Source organism: Labrus mixtus, unplaced genomic scaffold, assembly GCF_963584025.1.
Source record: "Labrus mixtus unplaced genomic scaffold, fLabMix1.1 SCAFFOLD_28, whole genome shotgun sequence".
Lineage (NCBI taxonomy): Eukaryota > Metazoa > Chordata > Actinopteri > Labriformes > Labridae > Labrus > Labrus mixtus.
Genome location: NW_026870158.1, coordinates 81,141 through 97,368, shown reverse-complemented (window position 1 = coordinate 97,368; position 16,228 = coordinate 81,141).

Here is a 16,228-nt window from a genome sequence, read left to right as displayed (position 1 = left end):
CCCTCACGAAAAAGTTGAAAAAAGACGAAACACCCCCCTCTTACGAAAAAGTTGAAAAAAGACGAAACACCCCCCCTTACGAAAAAGTTGAAAAAAGACGAAACACCCCCCCCTTACGAAAAAGTTGAAAAAAGACGAAACACCCCCCCCTTGCGAAAACTTTTTTGAATCCGAATTTCTTCATGAAAATTTTCAACTTTTTTGAAGCCCAAATACTTCATGAAAATTTTCAACTTTTTTGAAGCCGAATTTCTTCATGAAGACTTTCAATTGACCCACCCCCCTCACGAAAAAGTTGAAAAAAGACGAAACACCCCCCTCTTACGAAAAAGTTGAAAAAAGACGAAACACCCCCCCCTTACGAAAAAGTTGAAAAAAGACGAAACACCCCCCCCTTGCGAAAACTTTTTTGAAGCCGAATTTCTTCATGAAAATTTTCAACTTTTTTGAAGCCCAAATACTTCATGAAAATTTTCAACTTTTTTGAAGCCGAATTTCTTCATGAAGACTTTCAATTGACCCACCCCCCTCACGAAAAAGTTGAAAAAAGACGAAACACCCCCCTCTTACGAAAAAGTTGAAAAAAGACGAAACACCCCCCCCTTACGAAAAAGTTGAAAAAAGACGAAACACCCCCCCCTTGCGAAAACTTTGTTGAAGCCGAATTTCTTCATGAAAATTTTCAACTTTTTTGAAGCCCAAATACTTCATGAAAATTTTCAACTTTTTTGAAGCCGAATTTCTTCATGAATATTTTAAACTTTTTTGAAGCCCATATACTTCCTGAAAATTTTCAACTTTTTTGAAGCCCAAATACTTCATGAAAATTTTCAACTTTTTTGAAGCCCAAATACTTCATGAAAATTTTCAACTTTTTTGAAGCCCAAATACTTCATGAAAATTTTCAACTTTTTTGAAGCCGAATTTCTTCATGAATATTTTCAATTGACCCACCCCCCCTCACGAAAAAGTTGAAAAAAGACGAAACACCCCCCTCTTACGAAAAAGTGAAAAAAAAGACGAAACACCCCCCCTTACGAAAACTTTTTTGAAGCCGAATTTCTTCATGAATACTTTCAATTGACCCACCCCCCTCATGAAAAAGTTGAAAAAAGACGAAACACCCCCCTCTTACGAAAAAGTTGAAAAAAGACGAAACATCCCCCCCTTGCGAAAACTTTTTTGAAGCCGAATTTCTTCATGAAAATTTAAAACATTTTTGAAGCCCAAATACTTCATGAAAATTTTCAACTTTTTTGAAGCCGAATTTCTTCATGAATATTTTCAATTGACCCACCCCCCCTCACGAAAAAGTTGAAAAAAGACGAAACACCCCCCTCTTACGAAAAAGTGAAAAAAAAGACGAAACACCCCCCCCTTACGAAAACTTTTTTGAAGCCGAATTTCTTCATGAAAATTTTCAACTTTTTTGAAGCCCAAATACTTCATGAAAATTTTCATCTTTTTTGAAGCCGAATTTCTTCATGAAAATTTTCAACTTTTTTGAAGCCGAATTTCTTCATGAATATTTTCAATTGACCCACCCCCCTCACGAAAAAGTTGAAAAAAGACGAAACACCCCCCTCTTACGAAAAAGTTGAAAAAAGACGAAACACCCCCCCTTACGAAAAAGTTGAAAAAAGACGAAACACCCCCCCCTTACGAAAAAGTTGAAAAAAGACGAAACACCCCCCCCTTGCGAAAACTTTTTTGAATCCGAATTTCTTCATGAAAATTTTCAACTTTTTTGAAGCCCAAATACTTCATGAAAATTTTCAACTTTTTTGAAGCCGAATTTCTTCATGAAGACTTTCAATTGACCCACCCCCCTCACGAAAAAGTTGAAAAAAGACGAAACACCCCCCTCTTACGAAAAAGTTGAAAAAAGACGAAACACCCCCCCCTTACGAAAAAGTTGAAAAAAGACGAAACACCCCCCCCTTGCGAAAACTTTTTTGAAGCCGAATTTCTTCATGAAAATTTTCAACTTTTTTGAAGCCCAAATACTTCATGAAAATTTTCAACTTTTTTGAAGCCGAATTTCTTCATGAATATTTTAAACTTTTTTGAAGCCCATATACTTCCTGAAAATTTTCAACTTTTTTGAAGCCCAAATACTTCATGAAAATTTTCAACTTTTTTGAAGCCCAAATACTTCATGAAAACGTTCAACTTTTTTGAAGCCCAATTTCTTCATGAAAATTTTCAACTTTTTTGAAGCCGAATTTCTTCATCAAAATTTAAAACATTTTTGAAGTCCAAATACTTCGTGAAAATTTTAAACTTTTTTGAAGCCGAATTTCTTCATGAATATTTTCAATTGACCCACCCCCTCTCACGAAAAAGTTGAAAAAAGACGAAACACCCCCCTCTTACGAAAAAGTGAAAAAAAAGACGAAACACCCCCCCTTACGAAAAAGTTGAAAAAAGACGAAACACCCCCCCCTTACGAAAAAGTTGAAAAAAGACGAAACACCCCCCCCTCGCGAAAACTTTTTTGAAGCCGAATTTCTTCATGAAAATTTTCAACTTTTTTGAAGCCCAAATAATTCATGAAAATTTTCAACTTTTTTGAAGCCGAATTTCTTCATGAATACTTTCAATTGACCCACCCCCCTCATGAAAAAGTTGAAAAAAGACGAAACACCCCCCTCTTACGAAAAAGTTGAAAAAAGACGAAACATCCCACCCTTGCGAAAACTTTTTTGAAGCCGAATTTCTTCATGAAAATTTAAAACATTTTTGAAGCCCAAATACTTCATGAAAATTTTCAACTTTTTTGAAGCCGAATTTCTTCATGAATATTTTCAATTGACCCACCCCCCCTCACGAAAAAGTTGAAAAAAGACGAAACACCCCCCTCTTACGAAAAAGTGAAAAAAAAGACGAAACACCCCCCCTTACGAAAACTTTTTTGAAGCCGAATTTCTTCATGAATACTTTCAATTGACCCACCCCCCTCATGAAAAAGTTGAAAAAAGACGAAACACCCCCCTCTTACGAAAAAGTTGAAAAAAGACGAAACATCCCCCCCTTGCGAAAACTTTTTTGAAGCCGAATTTCTTCATGAAAATTTAAAACATTTTTGAAGCCCAAATACTTCATGAAAATTTTCAACTTTTTTGAAGCCGAATTTCTTCATGAATATTTTCAATTGACCCACCCCCCCTCACGAAAAAGTTGAAAAAAGACGAAACACCCCCCTCTTACGAAAAAGTGAAAAAAAAGACGAAACACCCCCCCTTACGAAAACTTTTTTGAAGCCGAATTTCTTCATGAATACTTTCAATTGACCCACCCCCCTCATGAAAAAGTTGAAAAAAGACGAAACACCCCCCTCTTACGAAAAAGTTGAAAAAAGACGAAACATCCCCCCCTTGCGAAAACTTTTTTGAAGCCGAATTTCTTCATGAAAATTTAAAACATTTTTGAAGCCCAAATACTTCATGAAAATTTTCAACTTTTTTGAAGCCGAATTTCTTCATGAATATTTTCAATTGACCCACCCCCCCTCACGAAAAAGTTGAAAAAAGACGAAACACCCCCCTCTTACGAAAAAGTGAAAAAAAAGACGAAACACCCCCCCCTTACGAAAACTTTTTTGAAGCCGAATTTCTTCATGAAAATTTTCAACTTTTTTGAAGCCCAAATACTTCATGAAAATTTTCATCTTTTTTGAAGCCGAATTTCTTCATGAAAATTTTCAACTTTTTTGAAGCCGAATTTCTTCATGAATATTTTCAATTGACCCACCCCCCTCACGAAAAAGTTGAAAAAAGACGAAACACCCCCCTCTTACGAAAAAGTTGAAAAAAGACGAAACACCCCCCCTTACGAAAAAGTTGAAAAAAGACGAAACACCCCCCCCTTGCGAAAACTTTTTTGAATCCGAATTTCTTCATGAAAATTTTCAACTTTTTTGAAGCCCAAATACTTCATGAAAATTTTCAACTTTTTTGAAGCCGAATTTCTTCATGAAGACTTTCAATTGACCCACCCCCCTCACGAAAAAGTTGAAAAAAGACGAAACACCCCCCTCTTACGAAAAAGTTGAAAAAAGACGAAACACCCCCCCCTTACGAAAAAGTTGAAAAAAGACGAAACACCCCCCCCTTGCGAAAACTTTTTTGAAGCCGAATTTCTTCATGAAAATTTTCAACTTTTTTGAAGCCCAAATACTTCATGAAAATTTTCAACTTTTTTGAAGCCGAATTTCTTCATGAATATTTTCAACTTTTTTGAAGCCCATATACTTCCTGAAAATTTTCAACTTTTTTGAAGCCCAAATACTTCATGAAAACGTTCAACTTTTTTGAAGCCCAATTTCTTCATGAAAATTTTCAACTTTTTTGAAGCCGAATTTCTTCATCAAAATTTAAAACATTTTTGAAGTCCAAATACTTCGTGAAAATTTTAAACTTTTTTGAAGCCGAATTTCTTCATGAATATTTTCAATTGACCCACCCCCTCTCACGAAAAAGTTGAAAAAAGACGAAACACCCCCCTCTTACGAAAAAGTGAAAAAAAAGACGAAACACCCCCCCTTACGAAAAAGTTGAAAAAAGACGAAACACCCCCCCCTTACGAAAAAGTTGAAAAAAGACGAAACACCCCCCCCTCTCGAAAACTTTTTTGAAGCCGAATTTCTTCATGAAAATTTTCAACTTTTTTGAAGCCCAAATAATTCATGAAAATTTTCAACTTTTTTGAAGCCGAATTTCTTCATGAATACTTTCAATTGACCCACCCCCCTCATGAAAAAGTTGAAAAAAGACGAAACACCCCCCTCTTACGAAAAAGTTGAAAAAAGACGAAACATCCCCCCCTTGCGAAAACTTTTTTGAAGCCGAATTTCTTCATGAAAATTTTCAACTTTTTTGAAGCCCAAATACTTCATGAAAATTTTCAACTTTTTTGAAGCCGAATTTCTTCATGAATATTTTCAACTTTTTTGAAGCCCATATACTTCCTGAAAATTTTCAACTTTTTTGAAGCCCAAATACTTCATGAAAACGTTCAACTTTTTTGAAGCCCAATTTCTTCATGAAAATTTTCAACTTTTTTGAAGCCGAATTTCTTCATCAAAATTTAAAACATTTTTGAAGTCCAAATACTTCGTGAAAATTTTAAACTTTTTTGAAGCCGAATTTCTTCATGAATATTTTCAATTGACCCACCCCCTCTCACGAAAAAGTTGAAAAAAGACGAAACACCCCCCTCTTACGAAAAAGTGAAAAAAAAGACGAAACACCCCCCCTTACGAAAAAGTTGAAAAAAGACGAAACACCCCCCCCTTACGAAAAAGTTGAAAAAAGACGAAACACCCCCCCCTCTCGAAAACTTTTTTGAAGCCGAATTTCTTCATGAAAATTTTCAACTTTTTTGAAGCCCAAATAATTCATGAAAATTTTCAACTTTTTTGAAGCCGAATTTCTTCATGAATACTTTCAATTGACCCACCCCCCTCATGAAAAAGTTGAAAAAAGACGAAACACCCCCCTCTTACGAAAAAGTTGAAAAAAGACGAAACATCCCCCCCTTGCGAAAACTTTTTTGAAGCCGAATTTCTTCATGAAAATTTAAAACATTTTTGAAGCCCAAATACTTCATGAAAATTTTCAACTTTTTTGAAGCCGAATTTCTTCATGAAAATTTTAAACTTTTTTGAAGCCGAATTTCTTCATCAAAATTTAAAACATTTTTGAAGTCCAAATACTTCATGAAAATTTTAAACTTTTTTGAAGCCGAATTTCTTCATGAAAATTTAAAACATTTTTGAAGCCCAAATGCTTTATGAAAATTTTCAACTTTTTTGAAGCCGAATTTCTTCATGAATATTTTCAATTGACCCACCCCCCCTCACGAAAAAGTTGAAAAAAGACGAAACACCCCCCTCTTACGAAAAAGTGAAAAAAAAGACGAAACACCCCCCCCTTTCGAAAAAGTTGAAAAAAGACGAAACACCCCCCCCTCTTGCGAAAACTTTTTTGAAGCCGAATTTCTTCATGAAAATTTTCAACTTTTTTGAAGCCCAAATACTTCATGAAAATTTTCATGTTTTTTGAAGCCAAATTTCTTCATGAATATTTTCAATTGACCCACCCCCGCTAACGAAAAAGTTGAAAAAAGACGAAACACCCCCCCCTTACGAAAAAGTTGAAAAAAGACGAAACACCCCCCACCTTGCGAAAACTTTTTTGAAGCCGAATTTCTTCATGAAAATTTTCAACTTTTTTGAAGCCCAAATACTTCATGAAAATTTTCAACTTTTTTGAAGCCGAATTTCTTCATGAAAATTTTCAACTTTTTGGAAGCCGAATTTCTTCATGAATATGTTCAACTTTTTTGAAGCCCAAATACTTCATGAAAATTTTCAACCTTTTTGAAGCCGAATTTCTTCATGAAAATTTTAAACTTTTTTGAAGCCCAAATACTTCATGAAAATTTTCAACTTTTTTGAAGCCGAATTTCTTCATGAATATTTTCAATTGACCCACCCCCCCTCACGAAAAAGTTGAAAAAAGACGAAACACCCCCCTCTTACGAAAAAGTTGAAAAAAGACGAAACACCCCCCCCTTGCGAAAACTTTTTTGAAGCCGAATTTCTTAATGAAAATTTTCAACTTTTTTGAAGCCCAAATACTTCATGAAAATTTTCAACTTTTTTGAAGCCGAATTTCTTCATGAAAATTTTCAACTTTTTTGAAGCCGAATTTCTTCATGAATACTTTTAATTGACCCACCCCCCTCACGAAAAAGTTGAAAAAAGACGAAACACCCCCCCCTTTCGAAAAAGTTGAAAAAAGACGAAACACCCCCCCCTTGCGAAAACTTTTTTGAAGCCGAATTTCTTCATGAAAATTTTCAACTTTTTTGAAGCCGAATTTCTTCATGAAAATTTTCAACTTTTTTGAAGCCCAAATACTTCATGAAAATTTTCAACTTTTTTGAAGCCGAATTTCTTCATGAAAATTTTCAACTTTTTTGAAGCCCAAATACTTCATGAAAATTTTCAACTTTTTTCAAGCCGAATTTCTTCATGAAAATTTTCAACTTTTTTGAAGCCCAAATACTTCATGAAAATTTTCAACTTTTTTGAAGCCGAATTTCTTCATGAAAATTTTCAACTTTTTTGAAGCCCAAATACTTCATGAAAATTTTCAACTTTTTTGAAGCCGAATTTCTTCATGAATATTTTCAACTTTTTTGAAGCCCATATACTTCCTGAAAATTTTTAACTTTTTTGAATCCCAAATACTTCATGAAAATTTTCAACTTTTTTGAAGCCCAAATACTTCATGAAAACGTTCAACTTTTTTGAAGCCCAATTTCTTCATGAAAATTTTCAACTTTTTTGAAGCCGAATTTCTTCATCAAAATTTAAAACATTTTTGAAGTCCAAATACTTCGTGAAAATTTTAAACTTTTTTGAAGCCGAATTTCTTCATGAATACTTTTAATTGACCCACCCCCCTCACGAAAAAGTTGAAAAAAGACGAAACACCCCCCTCTTACGAAAAAGTGAAAAAAAAGACGAAACACCCCCCCTTACGAAAAAGTTGAAAAAAGACGAAACACCCCCCCCTTACGAAAAAGTTGGAAAAAGACGAAACACCCCCCCCTCGCGAAAACTTTTTTGAAGCCGAATTTCTTCATGAAAATTTTCAACTTTTTTGAAGCCCAAATAATTCATGAAAATTTTCAACTTTTTTGAAGCCGAATTTCTTCATGAATACTTTCAATTGACCCACCCCCCTCATGAAAAAGTTGAAAAAAGACGAAACACCCCCCTCTTACGAAAAAGTTGAAAAAAGACGAAACATCCCCCCCTTGCGAAAACTTTTTTGAAGCCGAATTTCTTCATGAAAATTTAAAACATTTTTGAAGCCCAAATACTTCATGAAAATTTTCAACTTTTTTGAAGCCGAATTTCTTCATGAAAATTTTAAACTTTTTTGAAGCCGAATTTCTTCATCAAAATTTAAAACATTTTTGAAGTCCAAATACTTCATGAAAATTTTAAACTTTTTTGAAGCCGAATTTCTTCATGAAAATTTAAAACATTTTTGAAGCCCAAATGCTTTATGAAAATTTTCAACTTTTTTGAAGCCGAATTTCTTCATGAATATTTTCAATTGACCCACCCCCCCTCACGAAAAAGTTGAAAAAAGACGAAACACCCCCCTCTTACGAAAAAGTGAAAAAAAAGACGAAACACCCCCCCCTTTCGAAAAAGTTGAAAAAAGACGAAACACCCCCCCCTCTTGCGAAAACTTTTTTGAAGCCGAATTTCTTCATGAAAATTTTCAACTTTTTTGAAGCCCAAATACTTCATGAAAATTTTCATGTTTTTTGAAGCCAAATTTCTTCATGAATATTTTCAATTGACCCACCCCCGCTAACGAAAAAGTTGAAAAAAGACGAAACACCCCCCCCTTACGAAAAAGTTGAAAAAAGACGAAACACCCCCCACCTTGCGAAAACTTTTTTGAAGCCGAATTTCTTCATGAAAATTTTCAACTTTTTTGAAGCCCAAATACTTCATGAAAATTTTCAACTTTTTTGAAGCCGAATTTCTTCATGAAAATTTTCAACTTTTTGGAAGCCGAATTTCTTCATGAATATGTTCAACTTTTTTGAAGCCCAAATACTTCATGAAAATTTTCAACCTTTTTGAAGCCGAATTTCTTCATGAAAATTTTAAACTTTTTTGAAGCCCAAATACTTCATGAAAATTTTCAACTTTTTTGAAGCCGAATTTCTTCATGAATATTTTCAATTGACCCACCCCCCCTCACGAAAAAGTTGAAAAAAGACGAAACACCCCCCTCTTACGAAAAAGTTGAAAAAAGACGAAACACCCCCCCCTTGCGAAAACTTTTTTGAAGCCGAATTTCTTAATGAAAATTTTCAACTTTTTTGAAGCCCAAATACTTCATGAAAATTTTCAACTTTTTTGAAGCCGAATTTCTTCATGAAAATTTTCAACTTTTTTGAAGCCGAATTTCTTCATGAATACTTTTAATTGACCCACCCCCCTCACGAAAAAGTTGAAAAAAGACGAAACACCCCCCCCTTTCGAAAAAGTTGAAAAAAGACGAAACACTCCCCCCTTGCGAAAACTTTTTTGAAGCCGAATTTCTTCATGAAAATTTTCAACTTTTTTGAAGTCGAATTTTTTCATGAAAATTTTCAACTTTTTTGAAGCCCAAATACTTCATGAAAATTTTCAACTTTTTTGATGCCGAATTTCTTCATGAAAATTTTCAACTTTTTTGAAGCCGAATTTCTTCATGAATACTTTTAATTGACCCACCCCCCTCACGAAAAAGTTGAAAAAAGACGAAACACCCCCCCCTTTCGAAAAAGTTGAAAAAAGACGAAACTCCCCCCCCTTGCGAAAACTTTTTTGAAGCCGAATTTCTTCATGAAAATTTTCAACTTTTTTGAAGCCGAATTTCTTCATGAAAATTTTCAACTTTTTTGAAGCCCAAATACTTCATGAAAATTTTCAACTTTTTTGAAGCCCAAATACTTCATGAAAATTTTCAACTTTTTTGAAGCCGAATTTCTTCAAGAATACTTTCAATTGACCCACCCCCCTCATGAAAAAGTTGAAAAAAGACGAAACACCCCCCTCTTACGAAAAAGTTGAAAAAAGACGAAACATCCCCCCCTTGCGAAAACTTTTTTGAAGTCGAATTTCTTCATGAAAATTTTCAACTTTTTTGAAGCCGAATTTCTTCATGAATATTTTCAACTTTTTTGAAGCCCAAATACTTCATGAAAATTTTCAACTTTTTTGAAGCCCAAATACTTCAATGCAAATTTTCAACTTTTTTGAAGCCCAAATACTTCATGAAAATTTTCAACTTTTTTGAAGCCGAATTTCTTCATGAAAATTTTCAACTTTTTTGAAGCCGAATTTCTTCATGAATATTTTCAACTTTTTTGAAGCCCAAATACTTCATGAAAATTTTCAACTTTTTTGAAGCCGAATTTCTTCATGAAAATTTTAAACTTTTTTGAAGCCGAATTTCTTCATGAATATTTTCAACTTTTTTGAAGCCCAAATACTTCATGAAAATTTTCAACTTTTTTGAAGCCGAATTTCTTCAAGAATACTTTCAATTGACCCACCCCCCTCATGAAAAAGTTGAAAAAAGACGAAACACCCCCCTCTTACGAAAAAGTTGAAAAAAGACGAAACATCCCCCCCTTGCGAAAACTTTTTTGAAGCCGAATTTCTTCATGAAAATTTTCAACTTTTTTGAAGCCCAAATACTTCATGAAAATTTTCAACTTTTTTGAAGCCGAATTTCTTCATGAAAATTTTCAACTTTTTGGAAGCCGAATTTCTTCATGAATACTTTTAATTGACCCACCCCCCTCACGAAAAAGTTGAAAAAAGACGAAACACCCCCCCCTTTCGAAAAAGTTGAAAAAAGACGAAACACCCCCCCCTTGCGAAAACTTTTTTGAAGCCGAATTTCTTCATGAAAATTTTCAACTTTTTTGAAGCCGAATTTCTTCATGAAAATTTTCAACTTTTTTGAAGCCCAAATACTTCATGAAAATTTTCAACTTTTTTGAAGCCGAATTTCTTCATGAAAATTTTCAACTTTTTTGAAGCCCAAATACTTCATGAAAATTTTCAACTTTTTTGAAGCCGAATTTCTTCATGAAAATTTTCAACTTTTTTGAAGCCCAAATACTTCATGAAAATTTTCAACTTTTTTGAAGCCGAATTTCTTCATGAATATTTTCAACTTTTTTGAAGCCCATATACTTCCTGAAAATTTTCAACTTTTTTGAAGTCCAAATACTTCATGAAAATTTTCAACTTTTTTGAAGCCCAAATACTTCATGAAAAATTTCAATTGACCAACCCCCCCTTATGAAAAAGTTGAAAAAAGAGGAAACACCCCCCTTTACGAAAAAGTTGAAAAAAGACGAAACACCCCCCCCTCGCGAAAACTTTTTTGAAGCCGAATTTCTTCATGAAAATTTTCAACTTTTTTGAAGCCCAAATACTTCATGAAAATTTTCAACTTTTTTGAAGCCGAATTTCTTCAAGAATACTTTCAATTGACCCACCCCCCTCATGAAAAAGTTGAAAAAAGACGAAACACCCCCCTCTTACGAAAAAGTTGAAAAAAGACGAAACATCCCCCCCTTGCGAAAACTTTTTTGAAGCCGAATTTCTTCATGAAAATTTTCAACTTTTTTGAAGCCGAATTTCTTCATGAATATTTTCAACTTTTTTGAAGCCCAAATACTTCATGAAAATTTTCAACTTTTTTGAAGCCCAAATACTTCATGAAAATTTTCAACTTTTTTGAAGCCGAAATACTTCATGAAAATTTTCAACTTTTTTGAAGCCGAATTTCTTCTTGAAAATTTTCAACTTTTTTGAAGCCGAATTTCTTCATGAATATTTTCAACTTTTTTGAAGCCCAAATACTTCATGAAAATTTTCAACTTTTTTGAAGCCGAATTTCTTCATGAAAATTTTCAACTTTTTTGAAGCCGAATTTCTTCATGAATATTTTCAACTTTTTTGAAGCCCAAATACTTCATGAAAATTTTCAACTTTTTTGAAGCCGAATTTCTTCATGAAAATTTTAAACTTTTTTGAAGCCGAATTTCTTCATGAATATTTTCAACTTTTTTGAAGCCCAAATACTTCATGAAAATTTTCAACTTTTTTGAAGCCGAATTTCTTCAAGAATACTTTCAATTGACCCACCCCCCTCATGAAAAAGTTGAAAAAAGACGAAACACCCCCCTCTTACGAAAAAGTTGAAAAAAGACGAAACATCCCCCCCTTGCGAAAACTTTTTTGAAGCCGAATTTCTTCATGAAAATTTTCAACTTTTTTGAAGCCCAAATACTTCATGAAAATTTTCAACTTTTTTGAAGCCGAATTTCTTCATGAAAATTTTCAACTTTTTGGAAGCCGAATTTCTTCATGAATACTTTTAATTGACCCACCCCCCTCACGAAAAAGTTGAAAAAAGACGAAACACCCCCCCCTTTCGAAAAAGTTGAAAAAAGACGAAACACCCCCCCCTTGCGAAAACTTTTTTGAAGCCGAATTTCTTCATGAAAATTTTCAACTTTTTTGAAGCCGAATTTCTTCATGAAAATTTTCAACTTTTTTGAAGCCCAAATACTTCATGAAAATTTTCAACTTTTTTGAAGCCGAATTTCTTCATGAAAATTTTCAACTTTTTTGAAGCCCAAATACTTCATGAAAATTTTCAACTTTTTTGAAGCCGAATTTCTTCATGAAAATTTTCAACTTTTTTGAAGCCCAAATACTTCATGAAAATTTTCAACTTTTTTGAAGCCGAATTTCTTCATGAATATTTTCAACTTTTTTGAAGCCCATATACTTCCTGAAAATTTTCAACTTTTTTGAAGTCCAAATACTTCATGAAAATTTTCAACTTTTTTGAAGCCCAAATACTTCATGAAAAATTTCAATTGACCAACCCCCCCTTATGAAAAAGTTGAAAAAAGAGGAAACACCCCCCTTTACGAAAAAGTTGAAAAAAGACGAAACACCCCCCCCTCGCGAAAACTTTTTTGAAGCCGAATTTCTTCATGAAAATTTTCAACTTTTTTGAAGCCCAAATACTTCATGAAAATTTTCAACTTTTTTGAAGCCGAATTTCTTCAAGAATACTTTCAATTGACCCACCCCCCTCATGAAAAAGTTGAAAAAAGACGAAACACCCCCCTCTTACGAAAAAGTTGAAAAAAGACGAAACATCCCCCCCTTGCGAAAACTTTTTTGAAGCCGAATTTCTTCATGAAAATTTTCAACTTTTTTGAAGCCGAATTTCTTCATGAATATTTTCAACTTTTTTGAAGCCCAAATACTTCATGAAAATTTTCAACTTTTTTGAAGCCCAAATACTTCATGAAAATTTTCAACTTTTTTGAAGCCGAAATACTTCATGAAAATTTTCAACTTTTTTGAAGCCGAATTTCTTCTTGAAAATTTTCAACTTTTTTGAAGCCGAATTTCTTCATGAATATTTTCAACTTTTTTGAAGCCCAAATACTTCATGAAAATTTTCAACTTTTTTGAAGCCGAATTTCTTCATGAAAATTTTCAACTTTTTTGAAGCCGAATTTCTTCATGAATATTTTCAACTTTTTTGAAGCCCAAATACTTCATGAAAATTTTCAACTTTTTTGAAGCCGAATTTCTTCATGAAAATTTTAAACTTTTTTGAAGCCGAATTTCTTCATGAATATTTTCAACTTTTTTGAAGCCCAAATACTTCATGAAAATTTTCAACTTTTTTTAATCCCAAATACTTCATGAAAAATTTCAATTGACCAACCCCCCCATATGAAAAAGTTGAAAAAAGAGGAAACACCCCCCCTTACGAAAAAGTTGAAAAAAGACAAAACACCCCCCCTTGCGAAAACTTTTTTGAAGACGAATTTCTTCATTAAAATTTTCAACTTTTTCGAAGCCCAAATACTTCATGAAAATTTTCATCTTTTTTGAAGCCGAATTTCTTCATGAAAATTTTAAACTTTTTTGAAGCCGAATTTCTTCATGAAAATTTAAAACATTTTTGAAGCCCAAATACTTCATGAAAATTTTCAACTTTTTTGAAGCCGAATTTCTTCATGAATATTTTCAATTGACCCACCCCCCCTCACGAAAAAGTTGAAAAAGGACGAAACACCCCCCCCTCGTGAAAACTTTTTTGAAGCCGAATTTCTTCATGAAAATTTTCAACTTTTTTGAAGCCCAAATACTTCATGAAAATTTTCAACTTTTTTGAAGCCGAATTTCTTCATGAAAATTAAAAAAAATTTTGAAGCCCAAATACTTCATGAAAATTTTCAACTTTTTTGAAGCCGAATTTCTTCATGAATATTTTCAACTTTTTTGAAGCCCAAATACTTCATGAAAATTTTCAACTTTTTTGAAGCCCAAATACTTCATGAAAACGTTCAACTTTTTTGAAGCCGAATTTCTTCATGAAAATTTTCAACTTTTTTGAAGCCCAAATACTTCATGAAAATTTTCAACTTTTTTGAAGCCCAAATACTTCATGAAAAATTTCAATTGACCAACCCCCCCATATGAAAAAGTTGAAAAAAGAGGAAACACCCCCCCTTACGAAAAAGTTGAAAAAAGACGAAACACCCCCACTTGCGAAAACTTTTTTGAAGCCGAATTTCTTCATGAAAATTTTCAACTTTTTTGAAGCCCAAATACTTCATGAAAATTTTCATCTTTTTTGAAGCCGAATTTCTTCATGAAAATTTTAAACTTTTTTGAAGCCGAATTTCTTCATGAAAATTTAAAACATTTTTGAAGCCCAAATACTTCATGAAAATTTTCAACTTTTTTGAAGCCGAATTTCTTCATGAATATTTTCAATTGACCCACCCCCCCTCACGAAAAAGTTGAAAAAAGACGAAACACCCCCCTCTTATGAAAAAGTTGAAAAAAGACGAAACACCCCCCCTTACGAAAAAGTTGAAAAAAGACGAAACACCCCCCCCTTACGAAAAACTTGAAAAAAGACGAAACACCCCCCCCTCGCGAAAACTTTTTTGAAGCCGAATTTCTTCATGAAAATTTTCAACTTTTTTGAAGCCTGAATACTTCATGAAAATTTTCAACTTTTTTGAAGCCGAATTTCTTCATGAATACTTTCAATTGACCCACCCCCCTCACGAAAAAGATGAAAAAAGACGAAACTCCCCCCTCTTACGAAAAAGTTGAAAAAAGACGAAACACCCCCCCCTTACGAAAAAGTTGAAAAAAGACGAAACACCCCCCCCTTGCGAAAACTTTTTTGAAGCCGAATTTCTTCATGAAAATTTTCAACTGTTTTGAAGCCGAATTTCTTCATGAATATTTTCAACTTTTTTGAAGCCTAAATACTTCATGAAAATTTTCAACTTTTTTGAAGCCCAAATACTTCATGAAAACTTTCAACTTTTTTGAAGTCGAATTTCTTCATGAAAATTTTAAAGTTTTTTGAAGCCGAATTTCTTCATGAAAATTTTAAAGTTTTTTGAAGCCGAATTTCTTCATGAAAATTTAAAACATTTTTGAAGCCCAAATACTTCATGACAATTTTCAACCTTTTTGAAGCCGAATTTCTTCATGAATATTTTCAATTGACCCACCCCCCCTCACGAAAAAGTTGAAAAAAGACGAAACACCCCCCCCTTATGAAAAAGTTGAAAAAAGACGAAACACCCCCCCTTGCGAAAACTTTTTTGAAGCCGAATTTCTTCATGAAAATTTTCAACTTTTTTGAAGCCCAAATACTTCATGAAAATTTACAACTTTTTTGAAGCCGAATTTCTTCATGAATACTTTCAATTGACCCACCCCCCTCACGAAAAAGTTGAAAAAAGACGAAACACCCCCCCTTACGAAAAAGTTGAAAAAAGACGAAACACCCCCCCTTGCGAAAACTTTTTTGAAGCCGAATTTCTTCATGAAAATTTTCAACTTTTTTGAAGCCCAAATACTTCATGAAAATTTTCAACTTTTTTGAAGCCGAATTTCTTCATGAAAATTTTAAACTTTTTTGAAGCCGAATTTCTTCATGAAAATTTAAAACATTTTTGAAGCCCAAATACTTCATGAAAATTTTCAACTTTTTTGAAGCCGAATTTCTCCATGAATATTTTCAATTGACCCACCCCCCCTCACGAAAAAGTTGAAAAAAGACGAAACACCCCCATCTTACGAAAAAGTTGAAAAAAGACGAAACACCCCCCCCCTTGCGAAAACTTTTTTGAAGCCGAATTTCTTCATGAAAATTTTCAACTTTTTTGAAGCCGAATTTCTTCATGAAAATTTAAAACATTTTTGAAGCCCAAATACTTCATGAAAATTTTCAACTTTTTTGAAGCCGAATTTCTTCATGAATATTTTCAATTGACCCACCCCCCCTCACGAAAAAGTTGAAAAAAGACGAAACACCCCCCTCTTACGAAAAAGTTGAAAAAAGACAAAACACCCCCCCTTACGAAAAAGTTGAAAAAAGACGAAACACCCCCCCCTTACGAAAAACTTGAAAAAAGACGAAACACCCCCCCCTCGCGAAAACTTTTTTGAAGCCGAATTTCTTCATGAAAATATTCAACTTTTTTGAAGCCTGAATACTTCATGAAAATTTTCAACTTTTTTGAAGCCGAATTTCTTCATGAATACTTTCAATTGACCCAC